The sequence below is a fragment of the Xiphophorus maculatus genome, chromosome 11 (assembly GCF_002775205.1).
Source record: "Xiphophorus maculatus strain JP 163 A chromosome 11, X_maculatus-5.0-male, whole genome shotgun sequence".
NCBI lineage: Eukaryota > Metazoa > Chordata > Actinopteri > Cyprinodontiformes > Poeciliidae > Xiphophorus > Xiphophorus maculatus.
Window position 1 is genome coordinate 29175680 of NC_036453.1, and position 18477 is coordinate 29194156.

Genomic DNA, 18477 nt, shown 5'->3' on the forward strand with positions numbered 1-18477 from the left:
AGGGGAACGAGAGGCTGCTAATTCAGTAGGTTGATGGTGAAGTCGAGTGATGGGCCACAGGTAGATGGATGACTGATGAGTGCTGAGGTGGAAGGAAACATGAGAGGTAAAGATGTGGAGTGAGGCTGATAGGTCCTCAGGGGCTGATAGAGATAGATGCTGTGTCAGTTCAAAGTAGGGCAGATATGAACAGGCTTGATTTGTTGTCAGAGACAGAGCGGCTGTAAGACTATCAGGGGAGAACTGCTCAGGTTTGTAATGCCTGTGTTGTATGTTTGTGTTTGAAATTTTCACTCATGTACTGATGGTGGTAAGTTTACTCTAAGGAGCGGTATATGATGACAAAAATATCGATCTTGTTAACCACTGACAACAGTAGAGTCACAAAAATATAGTAGTGAAACATGGGTGAAGATATAAGCCAACTGTTGTAGGTTCATATAGTGACCTTTATATGACTGGAGAGTAAAAACATAATAAGGATGATAACTCTGAAGAAACTTCTAAGACAAACCTAAGGGAGGGCTGTTCTTGATTTTGTGCGTTTTACACATGTATGACATACAAATAGTTGTCAAATTCATAAACAAAAATACATCAGGAAAAATGCACATTATCAGCTCTAATCAGCAAATGCTTGTTCAAAAACAAGCAAAAACAAATCGGATCACCGTCCAATCGGTGAAGATGTCCTACATTAACTCTACTGAGTCAATGTAGTCAACATGGAAGCTACTGCAAGACGAAAACTTGTTTTTTAGCTATGGCCAGCATCAATGAAGTGTTCACAATGACTTTAAACAAAGCAGATATGTGAAAAGAAACTGTGAAGATATGAATGCTGTTAATACCTGGCACAAGGGCAAGAGAACCACATTGACTTTTAGCAGATAAGAGGAAGGCTAAGTGAAGCAGACCTATAGCTTTCTCTTATCTGAACCTTAAGTGGAATAAGGTGGATTTGAAAATGTTTACAACCTTCTGAAAATTTCATAGTTGGGTTAAATATCTACATTTCTGGAGGAATATACACACAGAGGCTGTTGTTTAAGTTATGCTAAATGGACAAAGAAACAGAAAGAAGCAGCAAATCATGTGAGCAAAAAGCAAGACTCAACATTTCTCAGTGCAATTACAGTACAAATATATCCCGGAAGGAGTCCAAGAGGTGCCTTGTAAATAAAGATTTACAAGGCACCTATTTACAAAATGGAAATCCTGTTAAATGAAACAGGACTTCCATTTTTGAGAATTGTGAGAAAAGATTCATGCTGTGCGCCTGTTATATGTGATAGGGAACCTATAATTAAAGAATCACGTCTGGACTTGTTTATGAAGTTATTGGAAGGAGTTCCACAAGTAAAAGAGCTACTGCACTGCTACTGGTACAGCCACTCTTACGAAATGCTACACTTTTCTACTGAAATAATTGTGATTTATCTTATTTTTGTGGAAAAACAATCAGAGCTGTAGCCAAAACTGAAATAATTCACACCTCTTTTAACATAAATCAGTCTTCTCCATTAATCCAGATTCAAATAACCTATGAAAAGTAACTCAAAACAAAACACTGACAAAATTAGCAAAAATAATTTTATAAATCATGGTTTTGAAAATGTCCTATTAAAAGAATATCAACTTTATCTGGTTTTTGCAGTCACAGTGGGCCACAGATAGTTTGATTAATTATTATTATGAACACTGCAATACTGCGATACATGATTAGTGTATTATTTTGAATGCACTGTTGAAGTCAAGCAATGGGAAGTAAATAATACATAAACCAGCACTTTCTTAATTAAGCTTACCACTGAGGCATGAAAATCCCCAATCATCAAGGGGCAAGTGAGAGGCTTTGTGGAAGGAAGAGAAAATGAAAGATTAAAAGTTACAGAGATAAAATAAGTAATTAGTGACTAAACCTGACAAAAGGTGCTGGTGAGATTGTGAAACATGTTAACAGCAGAGAAATGGACACAGAGCAGGTCTGGAGGGGAAGTGGGGGAGGGGAAGAGCGGGATAAGGAAAGGGGAAGTTTTCTCAGTGCATCCATGCAGCTGAGTCAACAACAGCAAGTGCAAACAGAGTGCCCCCCTATAAAGAGAGACAAGACTATATCCCCCAGGGAGCGAGGGGAGAAAGAAGCGCTCAGCGAGAATGTGACAAATAAACATCAGCTGTTTCTCTGTGCTTTACACTCACAAATGCATGATTAGACAATACAAGATGTTCTGGGCTTTCTAACAAAAAACACCATAGCTACAGAGAGAAGAAACAACTGCCCCAATGTTTAAAGTGTGAAATAAAACAGGTTTCACTCAGGGACAATTTGCATCACGTTTCACACGATTGTTTCACAGAAGAGACCCACCCTTATTATCTCATTTCATTTTTACATCACACAGAAAAACAAAAAATGTCCTCACGCATGAAGGTGTGACAAATTCAGACAAAGACCTACGCCCAGACTGTGAAACTGGTGTTCTTCAAAGGTTTTAAAAACATTAATCCACCTCAATGATTATGTCACACAGTGCACATCCAGAGCTTCACTGCATAATTAAATAACATATAGAAAAAAAAAATCCTAGCTGAAGTTTTTAAGTATTTCAACTTATCAATCAGTAAATTACTCACTCTGTCAGGCAACATTTATTTGCTGTATTTAGCACAAAATGCTCCGTTTACTTTTATTTGCTTTTTGAGCAGCAAAGAAACATCAAAGGGAAGTATATGACAACCACTGTTGTTTGTGACTGTAAAATAAATACACTTTAGATTATCAACACTAATGTATGCTGATACATGAAGTTTAATGTCTTGAAAGTACCTTGCCTTTTTGGGAAGAAAACAAAACTGGTTTACAGTAAGATTCATGAAGGACTCATTAATGGTTAAGAACCCTGTTATTAGCTGAGCTGTTAAAACTTTATAAATAAAAAGTAGCAATAAAGCAGATATTGTGGAATCAAACACTGTCGCAAAATCTATTATTCAGCAAGATCCTCAACTTTGAAGATGCTTTATGTAACTTTTATGAAAAATATGGTTTTTTTGTTATAATTTCCACTGTGTGGTGCAGTTTAAGATGAGGCAGATGATCCGTAAAAAAAATTCTCAAAGTGTCATGTTATTCTGTAACAATACAGTCACAGTTTTAACAAATATGAAAAAAGCATTGTTTATAAAAGATACATACTGCAGCTTTATGTAAAGCCCTAAAACTGCCTCATATTTGTAGATAAGATGTGGAAAGCTTAGGTATTAACTGGTTGTTTAAATATTTGCTGGTCAGTTATAAGTGGCACTTTATTTCAAAGTGGTCAAGAAAACTTGTATTTCCCATTTGGTTATATAGCCAGATTTTTATTTAAAAAATCTTTCTAACTCATCAAATGATAAAGACAGCCATGTTTTTGTTGTTTTGTTTTTTTTAATCAAAAGTGTAACATCTTTACTGAAATAAATCAAACAAAAAGAAGAACATGACTGTACAATCTGTGTGCATTTGAAACAATAATACATGAAATATATTTTAAGAAATCCGGTGATTTTGTAAGGGACATACACACCCATTTAAACCATCACTGGGTAAACATAAAAGGGTCCTCACATTGCTGCCTATGGAGACTCCAGACAAGGATGTCAATATATGCAATTTATGTTGAGTCTCTTTAGTAGAAGTGGTTGGATTTAGGTCAATGGGTCCATTTCCTGGGAGTTGATCTCTCGAGTGGACTCAAGCTGGGGGTTATTATTTAGACCCCAAGTTGTTGCAGTGAATAGAGCCTACCCTCTCAGTACATTAGTGACCTGCATGTAAGATCCACATGACTCTTTGACATGTAAGAGAAGGCTGGGACGACAAAGATTGCATGACCGTAGTTGTGTACACGTAAACACATTCACATTGATCGCTTCTGCACTGCAGGACAATAACAAAGCCACACAGTCTAATAGAAATTATAAACAGCACTCAACTGTCAGCACTCAACTGGGGGTTATTTTACCTCCAAAGAGACAAAATCCAGAGAACAAAAGAATGCATGCGGTTTTGCCCATAAGCCTTCAACCACACATGCCTATTCACATGCATTTTTGCACACAGTTACTTATACACATACAGCCTTTTCTCTCTGCATTACTTCCAGGTCAATAAGAAGGAGTGTGAAGTGACACAGTGTGATGAGCACTAAATTTTCAGCCAAGTCTGCATACTTTCTGTAAGAGTGAAGGTGAAAAGGACAGACAAGGTCTAAATTGCCTAGTTCCCCTGTCTTAATTACACAGCGGTTGATCCAAAAGACTCTAAAAGTCAGTATTGTAAGGGTTTGAAGTCAGAGTAAATCAAAGAGAATTCCAAAGAGTGCAATTTCTCCCCAGTGCAAACAAATCATAAACACAATCTACAGAAGACACTCTTTACACCTCTGCTCTAATTCCTCTCTTAAAAGCCTTCTCAACACCTCACACACAGATATATTTCCAGTCTCTTGCTCTGAGGTCCTTCTTTCCCTTCTGTTCACACATTTCTTCTCAAGGCATGTTTCCTTTTCCTATCAGATCCAACTTTCACCCAGTTCATGTCATCAAATGGTACATCTTTTAGACGATATGTTGCATATATACTGCTGGATGTGCTGAGGATTCATTTGATTTCAGAATCCAATATGATCACTGCTAAGGTTTGAGTCATTAACTTTGCACTTGTGTGACAAGCAAGTTACAGACTTAGAAATCATTTATTCCAGTCATTTGTCAGTTTTATAATATCCCATGTCTTTCATGCAGTTTGAGTTGATCAAAAATGAGTACAAAAATATTTAACAAAAAACTAAAACACAAAAACTATTGTAAATGTAAACCTCACCTACTATCCACTAGAATACTGTTGTTATACCACTACATAACAGAGAATATTTTGGAATATATTATTATTTCTTGATGCCCTCATGAAACCATTACTGAAAAAAATATTTTTAACTGCAAGAGTAACAATCTTTTAAAATGAATGAATTTATAAATGACAATTCTGATCACAATGTACATATTTTTCCTGCTAAAGAGAAATGATACAATGCACATTCCTTATCTCTAGTAAATACTGCAGGTTGCTCAGTCAGTAAAAAAAACATTAGTGATGCACATCTTTAATACTAGTTTATTCTTTTCTGCTTTAAATGTAAATATCTATCTTTTTGTATACAACATTTCAAAAACATGAGCTGGCAACCACCAGAGCTTATGTCTGGGCTTAAACGCAACACTGATTAGAGATAATATGCAAACATGACAAGGATGGTAAAGCTCTCACGCCAAAGGGGAAAGAGAGCAAATATGAAGGACTGACAGACACAGGCAGATAAAAAGAAAAAGAGAGCATAAGAGAGAGACTGAGGGTGGGAGCAATGGAAGGAAGGAAGTAGAAAACTCCCAATTCATCACAGCAGAGGCGAAAGAACAGACAAAAGGAAGGAAATGAACGAAGACAGATGCCAGCTCATGTCAGTATCGAGACACCCATCCCCCTCAAATGGACCCTTTCCTAAATTACAGGCCTCCAGTCTTGCTCCTCTAACTTGTGGCCCAACCTAAGCCCCTTTTTTCTTCCTCATCAGGCAGATAAGTCAAAGTTTCCAGTTCCCAACCCAGAGCATTCTTGTCCAACCAGATGAGTGACATTACAAACAGAGTAAATGTAAACTAGGACGTCAGCACGATATAATGTTCTCACCGACTAATTTAGCAAGTCTTATCCTGCACGGTTTTCCAATGAAAGCCCACACCTAAACAGATATAAACTCGAATTGCATAGGTGTCCTACTAAGTAAAACAATTTTTCCTTGTGACACGTTACAAGACACAGGTTTCCTATGTGGTTCTCAAACTGGTTCGAAAGTTTTAAACAAACCACTACAATGGCTATCTTTAAGAATTTTTTGCTAACAATCAAATACTGTACATCAAACTCCAGAAACTGTGATTTAAGGGATCTGCTTTCAATGTAGGATACTTGACAACTTCAGGAGTTACAGATTTTCAATTAGAGTCGATAGTCTAGATTCCAAAAAAGAGACAAAATGGTTCTGTACTGCACAACAAAAAATTGTAAGCCATTGTGAAAGCTAGAAATAGTAAAACACAATAATCAGGTAGGTTTAGTGTTAATGTTTTGTACTCAAATGTCCATGATGTGACAAAAACTGGATGAAAAAAAAGCAAAAATCTGAAATTTTCTAGGACCCCTGCATACAGTTAGATTGTGAACTACTTAAACCTCGTGAGAGAAGACGCACCATGACAGACACAAAAATAAATGTTCGTCTTCCACCTTTTATAGCCCTTCAGAGAACTACTACTGTCTGCGTCTACAGTGCAGACAGATTCCTTCAGTTTTTGCTATGACAGAACCAGCACCCCCAGACACACTTCATAAAACCAGAAAAGAGAAAGAGAAACATTTTCTGTTTCCCTCCACCCTCAGCTGTCAGGCCTGTCATGGTCTTCCCAAACCAGACTTCAGCAATATTTGTCTACTGGACTGCCAGTGACAACAGCAGAGAACAGGGGGAGTGAAAGAAAGGAACATACACACACGCACACACGTCAAGCAGGCACATTGGCAAACACAAACATTTAAAGTGCCCTATTGCATTGGGGACTCCATAAGCCCCATATTTGCTCAACAGCAGAAATTGTGCACCACTGAGGAAGAGGGATGAGGCATTAGTGAGGCACCTTTCAGAAAATAAAAGGGGCAGAGGAAGATTTAAGAGATGGAGGAAGAAGAGATCATCGCTTTTGTGATAATTGCATCAACCTCTTTTCATCAGGCCTGCCACATCTGCATAAAAACATGTCTTATGTGTTATGCTTGTAGTTATGTTATGCAGTTTCCACAAGGTGTGAGAAGTAGTTTAGGCATTAACGTGAATAATGAGGGACAAGATTTCAAGTTGTTGTCAGCTGTGATGAAGATTATTTAATTCATGGTGATCACTGCATAAACAAGTTTCTTTAGTGTAGGGATTTGTAGCAAAGGACACACTACAAAGGATGAAGAAGCAACCTGTATTCAGTTAGTGCCGGTGTGCATCTGTTTACTTCTGTTTACTTTAATGATAACGTACGGACTGATATCAGTCTGCACTGATAACGGACTGATATCAGTCCGTTATCAGTACCCATTGACACATAAACAATATAACCTAGGACTAGCCCTTATTTTTCTACTCGAAATGTAGAAACCAGAAATGTGAATAGCAAAGGATATATCACCAGTGATCTTCCTGTGTGGAAGTCGTAATGAAAATGTAACATTTTACAGTTTGGAGTTATTTTAAGAGAATAAAAGTCCCCTCAGGTCTCAGTACATCTTGGAGCCGTTAGCTACAGCATTTGGTTCTAGCTGATGTGACTTAGACTACATGAAAACAGAGTTATATATAGCAGGTAAGATATTTACTATAATCTTTTAACATAAACTCATTTAAGAAAATTTATATTTTTACTTTGGGAACTATAACAAGTTTAGCCGAGCATAAGACTAATGTTCGATGGAAGATATGATACAAAACGAGATCAGTCAGCAACATAAAAAGACCCACAAGGCTGACTTGACAATGTCCCATTCATGCTCAAACACACACTATACTACCTTACTGTACACACAGCACATGGTTACTTTGTTTTCTCGCACACACCCACACACATAGGTATTTGCCCCCAACAGACACCAAGTATACAAACACTCACACGCCTACAAACAAAAACCTGGATACGTATCGGTGGGAGAGATAAGACAGGCTTCCCTCTCTTTTCGCTGCCTCTGGCTTTCGCAAAGTCTTTGTCAGTGGTGTAAAAATATACCCATACACACACACACACACACACACACACACACACACTCCCCCCCCACACTCAGAGACATGCACACACCAACTGGTTTTTATCTGCCACTATAAATCCCTTCACGGATCACTTGCTCCAAACACCCTGCCAATATTCAAGTTTCTTGTTGAAGCAACTGAAGCAGTGAATACCAGGAAGGAAAGATAAAACTGAAGAAAGAAGAGCACTCAAAGTTAAGGTCATATAAATATATATATATTTATATGACCTTAACTTTGAGTGCTCTTCTTTCTTCAGTCATGGTCCCAAACCAGACTTCATATATATATATATATACAATTCCACCTGGATGCCCTCTATTGTTGTAGGGAATTTGATGTAAATATGTGCCTAAAATGACATTAAGGTATGCTTGAATCCTAAATATTTGCTGGATAAGCATGCCGACACTATTTTAAACCAGGCACCACAAAAATACGACAGGGAGTAAATAGTTTACATTCCAGCTCTGATCACAAGGTCTCTAAATGAAAGGAAAGCTGAAAGGTTTCTCCTTTAATCTCAGTCATATTCCCGAAAGTGTTACAGTTCAGCAATGTTGAGTTTTTCTTAAAAGAGCAAAGAAAATATGACACATCAATAAGTTTCTTCTCTTGTGAAGGAATAAATTCAGCAAAGCTGTGACTCTGTATCTCTGTGTGTTTTATCTTAATTTTGCTATATTTTGCCCTCTATGTTTGCTGTTGCTGAGAGCAAAGTTTTCAGGAGTTACAACTTTCCCGTCAAGAGATTGAACAGTCCATAAGTCTCATTCAGAGCAGTCCACTTTTCTGATCTTTTCTCTTCCCAGTGTTAAAATTTCATTTCCATACAAACCCAAAGTAGGCTGAAGTATTCCTTATATCTAAATCTGCCTTTAATGCATCCCTTTTATCAACTTGAATTCTGAACCTATGAATATGTGAACCGAAGTTTTAAAAACATGTTCTATTTTAAATTAAGTAAAGCAAACTCTTTAAGAACTATTTAATGGACCACAATCGCTTTAAGCAACCAATAGTTCTTTCTGATCTGGAGTTGGGAGAAATTGCTCTTTATCAGATGTAATTTCACATCAGTAGCTCCCACAAAAAGAGGCAAACAATCAGCCAGAGACGCCGTTAAGGAATTCAGCAGTGTTTGCCCTTTGAGCTTTGCATTGGGATTGCCAGGTGCTGCCAGTCCAGAGACGCTGTTAAGGTATTTTGTTATCACTCACTAAGCTTGTATAAGAAACTTGGCAAGGTCTCCAGTGAGAGCATTAATGATTGATAAAGTCCTTTCGTTAACACACACAAAAACACACAATGCCCCATACAAGATGGTAATCTGAATCCATATGCAGGGCAGATTTTTACAGAACAGCATGTAGATGATTAAAACTAACAAACTCTCGCCTATATGTGATAATGTATTGCATGTCAGGACTCATGCATACTCCTGCTCTTAAAAAATCCTGTATCCACATGTGGATTCTTTTAAATAGCTTTTCTTGTTTTTCCCCTCAAATATCAACATCTAATATATATTTCTATACAGAAGCAGCCTGAAGCAAGTTACCTTAAATCCCATCACAACTCTCTCTGTATGCGTTTCAGTTCTCAAAGCTCTCAGCACATCTTCAAAATAAGCAAAGTATCTCCTTACCTTCACTTAAGCTACCCGTGTTTCCTGTGAGCGTCCCGCTTAATTCCCGGTGGATACTAAAGCACAGCCAGCATGCGTCCTGTTCAGGAGAAAAAGAGGGAAATCCCTGCATCAGACAGACATCTCCCAGGTTCCGGCGTAGTGTTTCACTCTACACACAGTGGAGCGCATTCTCCCACATGCTGCCACTTGCATGCCTAGACCAGACTGTGGGCTGAGTAGGAGGGTGTGTGTGCTTTGCCTGAGTCTAGGCCCGCCCTCTTTTCTCTGGTTTCCCCTCTTCTCTCACTCATGCTCTCACACAGTTCTTCCTCCTTTCCTGGCTGTTCTTGTTCTTGCTCTCCCTCTCTCTCGCTCGGTCACCTCCTCTGGCTTGGCAATTTGACTGTCAGCATGGGTGCTGGGTTTGTGCCTCTAAGCCTTTAGATGTCCCAGTCCTCTGTTTAATTACTGCCTCTCTGGCCTCAAGCTCTGCACACAAACAAAGACAAAAATTATACAACGGACAAGCCATAGCATGCAAGGAAACAACCTGCCAGCAAGCAACACTGTCTAATATTGTAAGTCTGATTATTTCTTCTTTTCAGGACACAGATGATCTAATCAACACAGTGTGAATACTAAGTGGGTGGAAACTGTTTTTACTTATGTAACTTTGAAAAATTACTAGAAATAAAGAGCTGGTTTTGGTTAAAAGATGATAAAAAATATTAATGAATAAGTATAAAGATGTTTCATTTTGAAAAATGCTTATTAATGTGCCGTTATGTGTATGATGCAGCTGCTTTTACTCTTTACTTTCTGTTTGTTTATTTATTATTAACACTCTGGATCTGCTATTAGTCACATGATCAAAGCAAGTTTGTCTGTTCTATTGGTCTAGTCAAAGTACACACCTAAATATCACTAAAAATCTTTAGCAAAACTTGAAAATTGCTGTTCACCTAAATTTAATGAGCTTGAGGTATTATGCAGGGATAATTAAGAAAAATATTCAGTTGAAGTTAGACAAGATGGTAGAATACCTTAAAAAAACAAAACAGTGTTTCTACAAAGTAACTTTATACACACCACAAATATCTCAAGTTTTTGTGTAAAAAAATAGATTTGATAACCAATTTAGAAACTTTTTCCACATACTTTGTGGCACTCATCCTGTGAATGCAAATATATTTACTAAAGTACATGGCTACACAAATATGAATATCCTTTAACTGACGCTTTGTTTGAGCACCTGGTGATCCAGCATACAGTCTTTTTGGGTTAACACCCACCACCAATTATAGTGAACCTGAAAAACCTGAGTTAAACTGATTTGCCTAGAGGGTTTTTCTGACATCTTGCTCATTTAGCAAAAGCCATTTTTATTGCAGAGGTACAGGATTTCATTGAAAACTGAAATGGAAAAAAAAATAACCTGCAGCCCAATGTACAAACTATGACACAGTGGGGCTCACCAATAAATGGAGGAAATGTGGAACAACAGGGACATTGCAAAAACTGGATATTTCTCAAAAGCTGATGAAATGACAAGGGAGGCAGACAAGAGGCTGACAGCAGCACTGGAAGATATCCAGGAATTTCCGACAAGTGCTGGTTATGTTCTACATTTGTCAGCCATCTACTAGATTCTCCAAGTCAGGACTAAGCAGTAAAGCTGCAAGATTTAATTTTTTATGATGAAACCAAACTTAAAACTTTGGGAAACATTGTAGCTCAACAATCTTGAATTGTACAAACTAAGGTAGAAGTGAGAAAAGCATATAAAATTTCAAGTTTTAAAATAATGAATGAATAACAGCAAAAATATAAAATAGCAAAATATGTTTCTGTTCTAGTTATTTACTTCCCTAAAATGTTTGGCTTTTAGAACTGTCATCATACATAAGAGGCTGACAGTCTCTGATTTAAATGTCTGCTTTACTCTACCGAAGCTGAAAAATGTTTTGGTGTTCAACATTTATGGAGGCAAACATGTCAGGAAAAAGGGCAGAGTGTAACAGATCCACCCAACAAAAGCAACCTGACACTGCCTCCACAGGGGACGAAAGCGGGAGACAGTCATGAGCACAATGTTGCTATTATACAGCACATGTATTCTGGTGCACAGACACAAACAAATTTACAGCTTTCCACCTTCTGGCACTTGATGGCATTTCAGCACCTTGTTCAGGCAAAAAAAGGCAGCAGGTAACCCTTTCCTATCTCAGAACTGTATATCTGCTTGCACACATGTTGCATGCCATCTTGCCCTTGTCAGCTCATCAAATCCCATTCTCTGCAAATCACTCATCCTAAATCATGTTAGGAGAAATGTCCTTCCATTGGGAAATTTAACTTTAACTATTGATAATAATAAATGAAACATATACAGTATCTTCATAAAACAACAAACACCTGTTTGCTTTATTAGAAGAAAGACGTACAGTACAATTCAAGATTTTTTTCTGCTTTCTTTGTATGTTTTTTGTTTATTACCACCAACAAGTAAGATGAGTCACACTTCCTTTAAAACTCTTTGCTGTATTTGGCAAAGGTTGTTAGCAAGGTTAACTTTGATAAATTTACAGAATCTTGTAGCGTCAATAAATGTGTGATGGAATAATTTCCTGTGACGGTTATGTAAAATGTAAAATAATGCTCTGTTTAGCTAACACTGACTCACTATTTAACACTAGGCCTGTTTAGCTGAAATAAACACATAAGCTGGTAAATTATTATTATTAATATATGGAACAGTCAAATCTGGCTGTCAACAGAGATTGTAAACATACTGAGCATTTTTATGTGATTCTTTGTGTCAGAATAAAAATAATAAATATATTTTATTTTTAGTTAATATGTTGCCTTTGGAGAGTGCTTTTCTCAGGAGGTTGTTGAGTGAGAGGTGGGCTACACCCTGGAAATGTCATTAGTGTATCACCTTTCCCTTAAAATAACAAATAGCAAAATTTCTTCAGAATACCACTTAGGTGCAACACCCGCTTCAAGCACAGATCTAGGAGTACACAGTATCTAACAACAGAGCCTGTGTTATAATCAGAGCTGTAACAAGAAACAAAGTCAGCAAGACAACAACATCACCTTGTTCCTACTTTTCTATCTAAACAAGGCATCATAGGCCTGTAATGTAATCACAGACAGGAGTGGGTAGAAAGTAGTTTATGGCAGATGTAACACCATGATTGAACAAACAGAAACACAGAAGGTAATAAAAACAGCTTCAGTAGGAGGAGGTTATGTAATTTTTTGTTTGCTAATTTCACTCTGCTTTTTATAATATGAAATGCTGCTTCTGCAAAATGAATCAACCAAACTCAGTATTTTTTTCTCAGATGTAGTCAGCAGTTAGAACTGCATGTAGCAAACAAAAATCAAAGCCTGCCCACTACTTGGATTTTTTAGCTCAGGCCTGTGATGTTTTTCTCTTTCTCTCTTTCTCTTGCAGTTCCGTCATACCTGAGCTGACCTTTGGCTACAATAGGCTCCACCTTTCAAACCTGATCATTCTTTATCATAGAATGTCTGCGTATGGGTGGGAATGGCATTGGGTAGATAAAATAAATTTAGCATTTTATGCTTTCTGTCATGTTGGATGCAGAACATATTATTTCGAAAGTCATGAGCATACTATGTTTGACAGAAAAGATACAGACAGTCAGGATGCTATTTTCCTGTACGGAAACAACACACATCACGCTCCATTTGATAAAATCATTACCAGCAGCCATGCGAGTCAAGCTGATGAATAATGTATGGGCTGCCAAGGTACAATAATACATTTCCTCTGGGCTGCTACCTTTCTCTTAGTCACATTAGCAAGTGGCTGCACTATCCAGTCCTCACAGCTAATACCTGTCTTGTACGATTACATTTTCCATTAGCATACAATGTCTTTATGCATGCACACGTTTCATTAGCATGTGCACACAATCCTATTGTGAGTACAGAAAAACGTAGATAGAAAAATACATTGAATAGATATAGTGAATAATACAACTACTCTTATTCGCAGCTACAAAGCATGTGTGTGATCTACCAAGTGGGACTAACCAGACATCAGGTGTTAGACCTCAGCCCTCCATTATGAAAAACAAGAAACTAGGCCATTTATCCGGTATAACAAATACATCACAAGGTCTGGTGTGATGTGTAATTAAGGTAATTGATAAAGTGTAGCTTTTACATCTCTGTGCACTCTCAAGTAGACACAAAAAGGATTTACCTATTTTTCAAAGTTTGAAATTTCCCAGCTAACGCAGCTGGTTGTAAATACCTCATTTCCTTGGTAATGTAATTAACTGACTAAAGAGTAGACAGTTTACACAGTTACACTAATCATTATTGATTAATCAGTCATGTATTGACAACATGATTAGCCAGTTAGACAACCCAGTGACATTACAATCCATCATTCATATAGCACAGCGTAAAATTTAGAAATTGTTCCCTGAAGACCCATTAAAATAATGAGTATTATACAACTATTCCTACAAGGATGTACTGTATATAAGCAACATGCATGCTGGTGCCATCCAGCTTACTGGGGTAAATGCATGTTGTAACGCTCTTCAGTCATAATCCCTCTGAGTGTAAAGAGGGAGCAGCAATAATTAGGGTGTAGTGTTCAGTGATGATAATCTGGGCTGCCTGAACATTAAGGGAGGGGTGGGAACACACACATGTGTCTCTTTTGTTTTCATGAGAGCCTACCTCAGCTCTCTTATTCTCCAAATCCCGTTTTTAAAGACAGAGAACAATGGAAGGCAGCCGAAGAAATAAAACGTGTTCGATTGTGTGAGAGGGGAACAGCGTAGGAAGAGGAAGAGAGGGAGACGGACAAGGATGTAGCGGCAAGCAGACAGCTGCACACGCCATGTAACCTCCTGACCCTGTCACAAACTCATGAGCACCGACTAGATGACCTATTTCACTGTTCGCAGAGCTGCAAACACACACACGTACACCCACGCCTACACGCACACACACACGCAATTCTACTCATAAAGCCTCATTTCTTTAAGGGCGCAGTCATCAACATAATAAGATTTTACCGTTTATCACAAATGTAAATGGATTTTGACACACATGCTGCAAAAAAACTGTTACCCTTAAGGTCTGATCCCACATGTGATATTAGCAAAAACAGAATTGATTGTTTAATTTGTTTTTTACTTTTGTATTTCGGTAAATATATCAAACCAAGAGGAGGAACATGAAATCCAGTCAGGATTTTATGTTCTCCATCCCTTTTCCTTTAAACTGCACAAGTTTTTCATCTTCAGAAAACATGCAGACTCAAAACTTCCTTGCAGAAAATTACAGCCACACTCTCCACAAGGACATGGCAAAAATAAACAGCAGTCCACGAGAGGATAATAGAAGGTTGCTGTGGTCTTAGATGCAAGGATTTTATTCAACTGGCCAGTGAAAGATACCAGATTCTTTTTCAAAGTTCAGCTTTTTGCAGCTATTCTGTAAATTGACAAGTTTGGGCATCAGCACAGCTTAGAAAAGATTAGGATTTCTTATATATACTGTGTTTCTCTTAAATCAAAAGAGCTTACTTCTGGCAGAGAACTCTACAGTTGTGGGTATGTTTAACATCATTAGAATCAAAGCACACAGTCGGTGAATAAGTGTGGCTACTGGAGCCGCCGGCATGTCTATGGGTTCTGAACAGTAGAAATTTGAGGTTCATTGATTTCACTTTCTTCCCTAGTCTTTTAACACAAAACATAGACAGAGAAATTCCACTCCTAATTTAGAAAGTCTTCATGTATGTGAATGTTTCTGGGTCAAGCAGCAGTGACAGAACTGGATCCTTTATTTGTCTGCTTGATTTTCCCGTTTCATCTGTGACCCACAGCCATCTCAAATCTACATCATCTAGTCCCATTAGGACAGAGCTTCAGGCAGTTGGCGTTAGAGAAAGTAAAACTAAGCGCTAAAGTTAGTATTGGTCAAAATCTAACAAAGAAATATTCAAAATTCTATTATTTGTGTCATATTGTGTGGGGTTGTCTTCTTTGAGCTGTTTGTGCCTTCCAAAAGTTTTAATTTCATCATGTATTTTCTGCCCCCTGTTTTTCAGGTCTTTGTACTAATATTTGGATTTAGGGCTGGACCCTGAATGGGTCAATCTGCGCAACTGTATGCTTTAATATATCATTTTTATTCTAACTTTGGAAGTTTGTTTCAGAGTAGTTAACTTCTTCTGGAAGGTGAACTTCTTCCATTATTGTCTTGTATTTATCTCCATCCCTTTTCTTTTAAACTCTGAGTGACCCTGTTACTGCTGAAGAAAAGCATCCCAAAAGCATAATACTGCCACCACCATGTTTCCCTATGGGAGTGATATCTTCCAGGTGATGTTATGTCTTTTTCTGTGAGACTGCATTTTTCACTTAGGCCAAATAGCTCAAACACAGTCTCAGATGAAGGAAATTGGTTGCACTGGATCTTATTTAGACGTACCAGAACTCTGCACTAACCCAAATTCACACTTTTTAGATTTTTAAGGCATGCATCCTTTTACATCTGTTTCACAAATAATACACTCCTTTATGTTGATATATCACATACCAAATCCCCTAAAAAATACACAGATATTTGTGGTTGTTATGTGACAAGATGTAAAAAAGTTCAAGGGATAGGAATATGTCCTCAAGGCACTGCATAAGGAGCTGTTAGTTTCTCCCAAAAAGCCCACGAGCAGCAGAGTATTGACATCGAACTGCAACATTTAAGCTTTTCACACATCCTCCACTGCATGTGCTGATTTCAGCCACTTCAGCTGAAAGTTGACAGCCGCAGCGAGAAGGGAGGGAAGGAGGAGAGAAAAGGGAGACGAGGTTAAGAGGTTGAGTGTGGGAAAAGGAGGGGAAGAGAGGAGAGAAGGGATTAAAGCATCAGAAGGCATGGCATTCTGCTTAAAGATGACGGACTGACGGCGGCTCCCACAGGAATGAGTGGAGAAGTAATCCCACCAAATGGAAGAGTTTAACTATTACCACCCAGTGAGAGAGATACATAGAAACAAAATCTCCACAAACACACACACACACAAAAGACTGAAATTAGTTTTTTGTTTGAAGTCGGTAACATCCTACAGATTTTCACAAAAAATTGGCTCAAAAAGAAATGTACTCTAAAATATTTTTAAAAACACTACAAATCTGCATAATGTTTTGCGATGAAGCTTTCTGAGTGCACCAGCAAAGCCAATCACCACTATGACTTACACAGAAAAAAAAATTACTATTTTGCTTTATTTAGCTGGACTGATGTGACTCTAACACACCTTAGTGGCTTTCTGCTGTGCTGGCTGGCAAAGGTCTGACAATTAAAGACACTACAAGCAGCCAGAAGGAGCCAGACAACAGGAGGCAGAGAAGGATGAGATTTAGTCAGAATAAAATTTGCTGCCAAGCTAATGAATGCAGCCCATAAATCATCCGGCTATTTGACATCGAGGAAAAGAAGACAAGACCTGCTATTCAATATTGATGATTTTATGTTGAAAAAAACTGTCTTGATTAGACAGAATAACCAAAGTACCCAAACAGATTTTTTTTTAAATCAGATGTCATGTTTTATTCATTATGGGTAATAGAGATTTATTAACAGTCTGATGCAAAAAATTTAAAAATGTAAATGAATATTTTTAACCTCTTCTGGTTTTCCTAACATTTTTACCAAACAGGTATTTCGTTTTCTCTCTTTTGTATTTTTATACATGAAATGTTAAATGCTATTGGTCTTTAGAAGCAGATTTAGAAGCATGTCAGGCTCTTTTTGAGATTCCATTTTGGTGTCCTAGCTACACAGGTTTGTTTTATGAAATTACAATTGATAGCTGCACAAAAATATACAAGTATTTTAATGTTTCTCCACATTAAAATGTGACATTTTAAATAATCTTTGTAGTAATCTTTTCTTAAAAGTTCTTTACAAACATAGAACCACATCGAGGGAAGTTTTCATCCATGCAAAACAATCTTACCAAAAATGTGGTAGCAATTATGCATGCGACAATAAAACAGACTCAGTATAATAAACCACATCTGGCTTTCTTTAGATTGAGTGTTAGGTTAGAGGCAGGGATGAAATCTCAACATTTTCAAATAGCTGCATTAATTGAAAATCCCACAAATAGAAACAGCCAACAACGATGCGTGTCGAGGGGCAAATGGGCCAAAGCAAAAATAAATAAAACAAATAAGAAATTATTAAAATTTGTATATAGTAAGTGAAGATTTTAATTTATTTGTAACAAATACATAAAAATTATTTTAAGTATTTTGGAATCACTTCAGCTGAATTACTGTGTTTGGCAGTATATGAAATCACCTACAAATGCAACTGGTTACCCATAAACTTAAAAGTGAACTCTTTATTAATTTAACTCATTCTCATAATTGTAATTTATGTAATAAGGTTGAAGGCAAACTAATTTAACTTATAAACAGACTTGTAGCCAGTTAAAGAAGCCTTCAGGCTTGTTTTCAAATTAACAACAAAGGATAAGAAATTTGAGTCTCTGTGATTTCAAAGTGGAAGATCGGAAGTTATCAAAAATAACTACTTAGACAAAGGCACCCAAACAAATCAAGAAACACGAACAGTAACAAAGATACAAATCTACATGTTTCCTTTGTGGATATGGAAGAACATTACAAATGAAAAAATTCAACTCTAGCAAAGGATCTTCATGTTAAATAGATATTTTTGTCAGTATGATCTTGCTCAGAGCTTCCTCACATGACTTTACCATTGCTAAAAATGAATTTATGTAAAAGAGGAAGTAAAGTGGACTTGCTCTTGCATGGTCAAGCCAGAACCCTCAATGAAAAGTGGGTTATTCACCCATGTCTTTATGTTATTGTCAATGCCATTTGGTAAAAAAATATATATTTTGAGTGAATCTGAACTCTAACG

General features: G+C 37.3%; 1 protein-coding gene across 1 annotated transcript in view; it reads right to left on the bottom strand.

Annotated features, from left to right (window-relative positions):
• Positions 1-10086, bottom strand: part of LOC102238061 (T-lymphoma invasion and metastasis-inducing protein 1-like) — a 63257-nt gene extending 53171 nt beyond the window's left edge. The window contains exon 1 of the mRNA XM_023342173.1: positions 9538-10086. The gene's annotated coding sequence lies outside the window, so the exon portion shown is untranslated. The remainder of the gene's footprint in view (positions 1-9537) is intronic.
• Positions 10087-18477: the final 8391 nt, after the last annotated feature.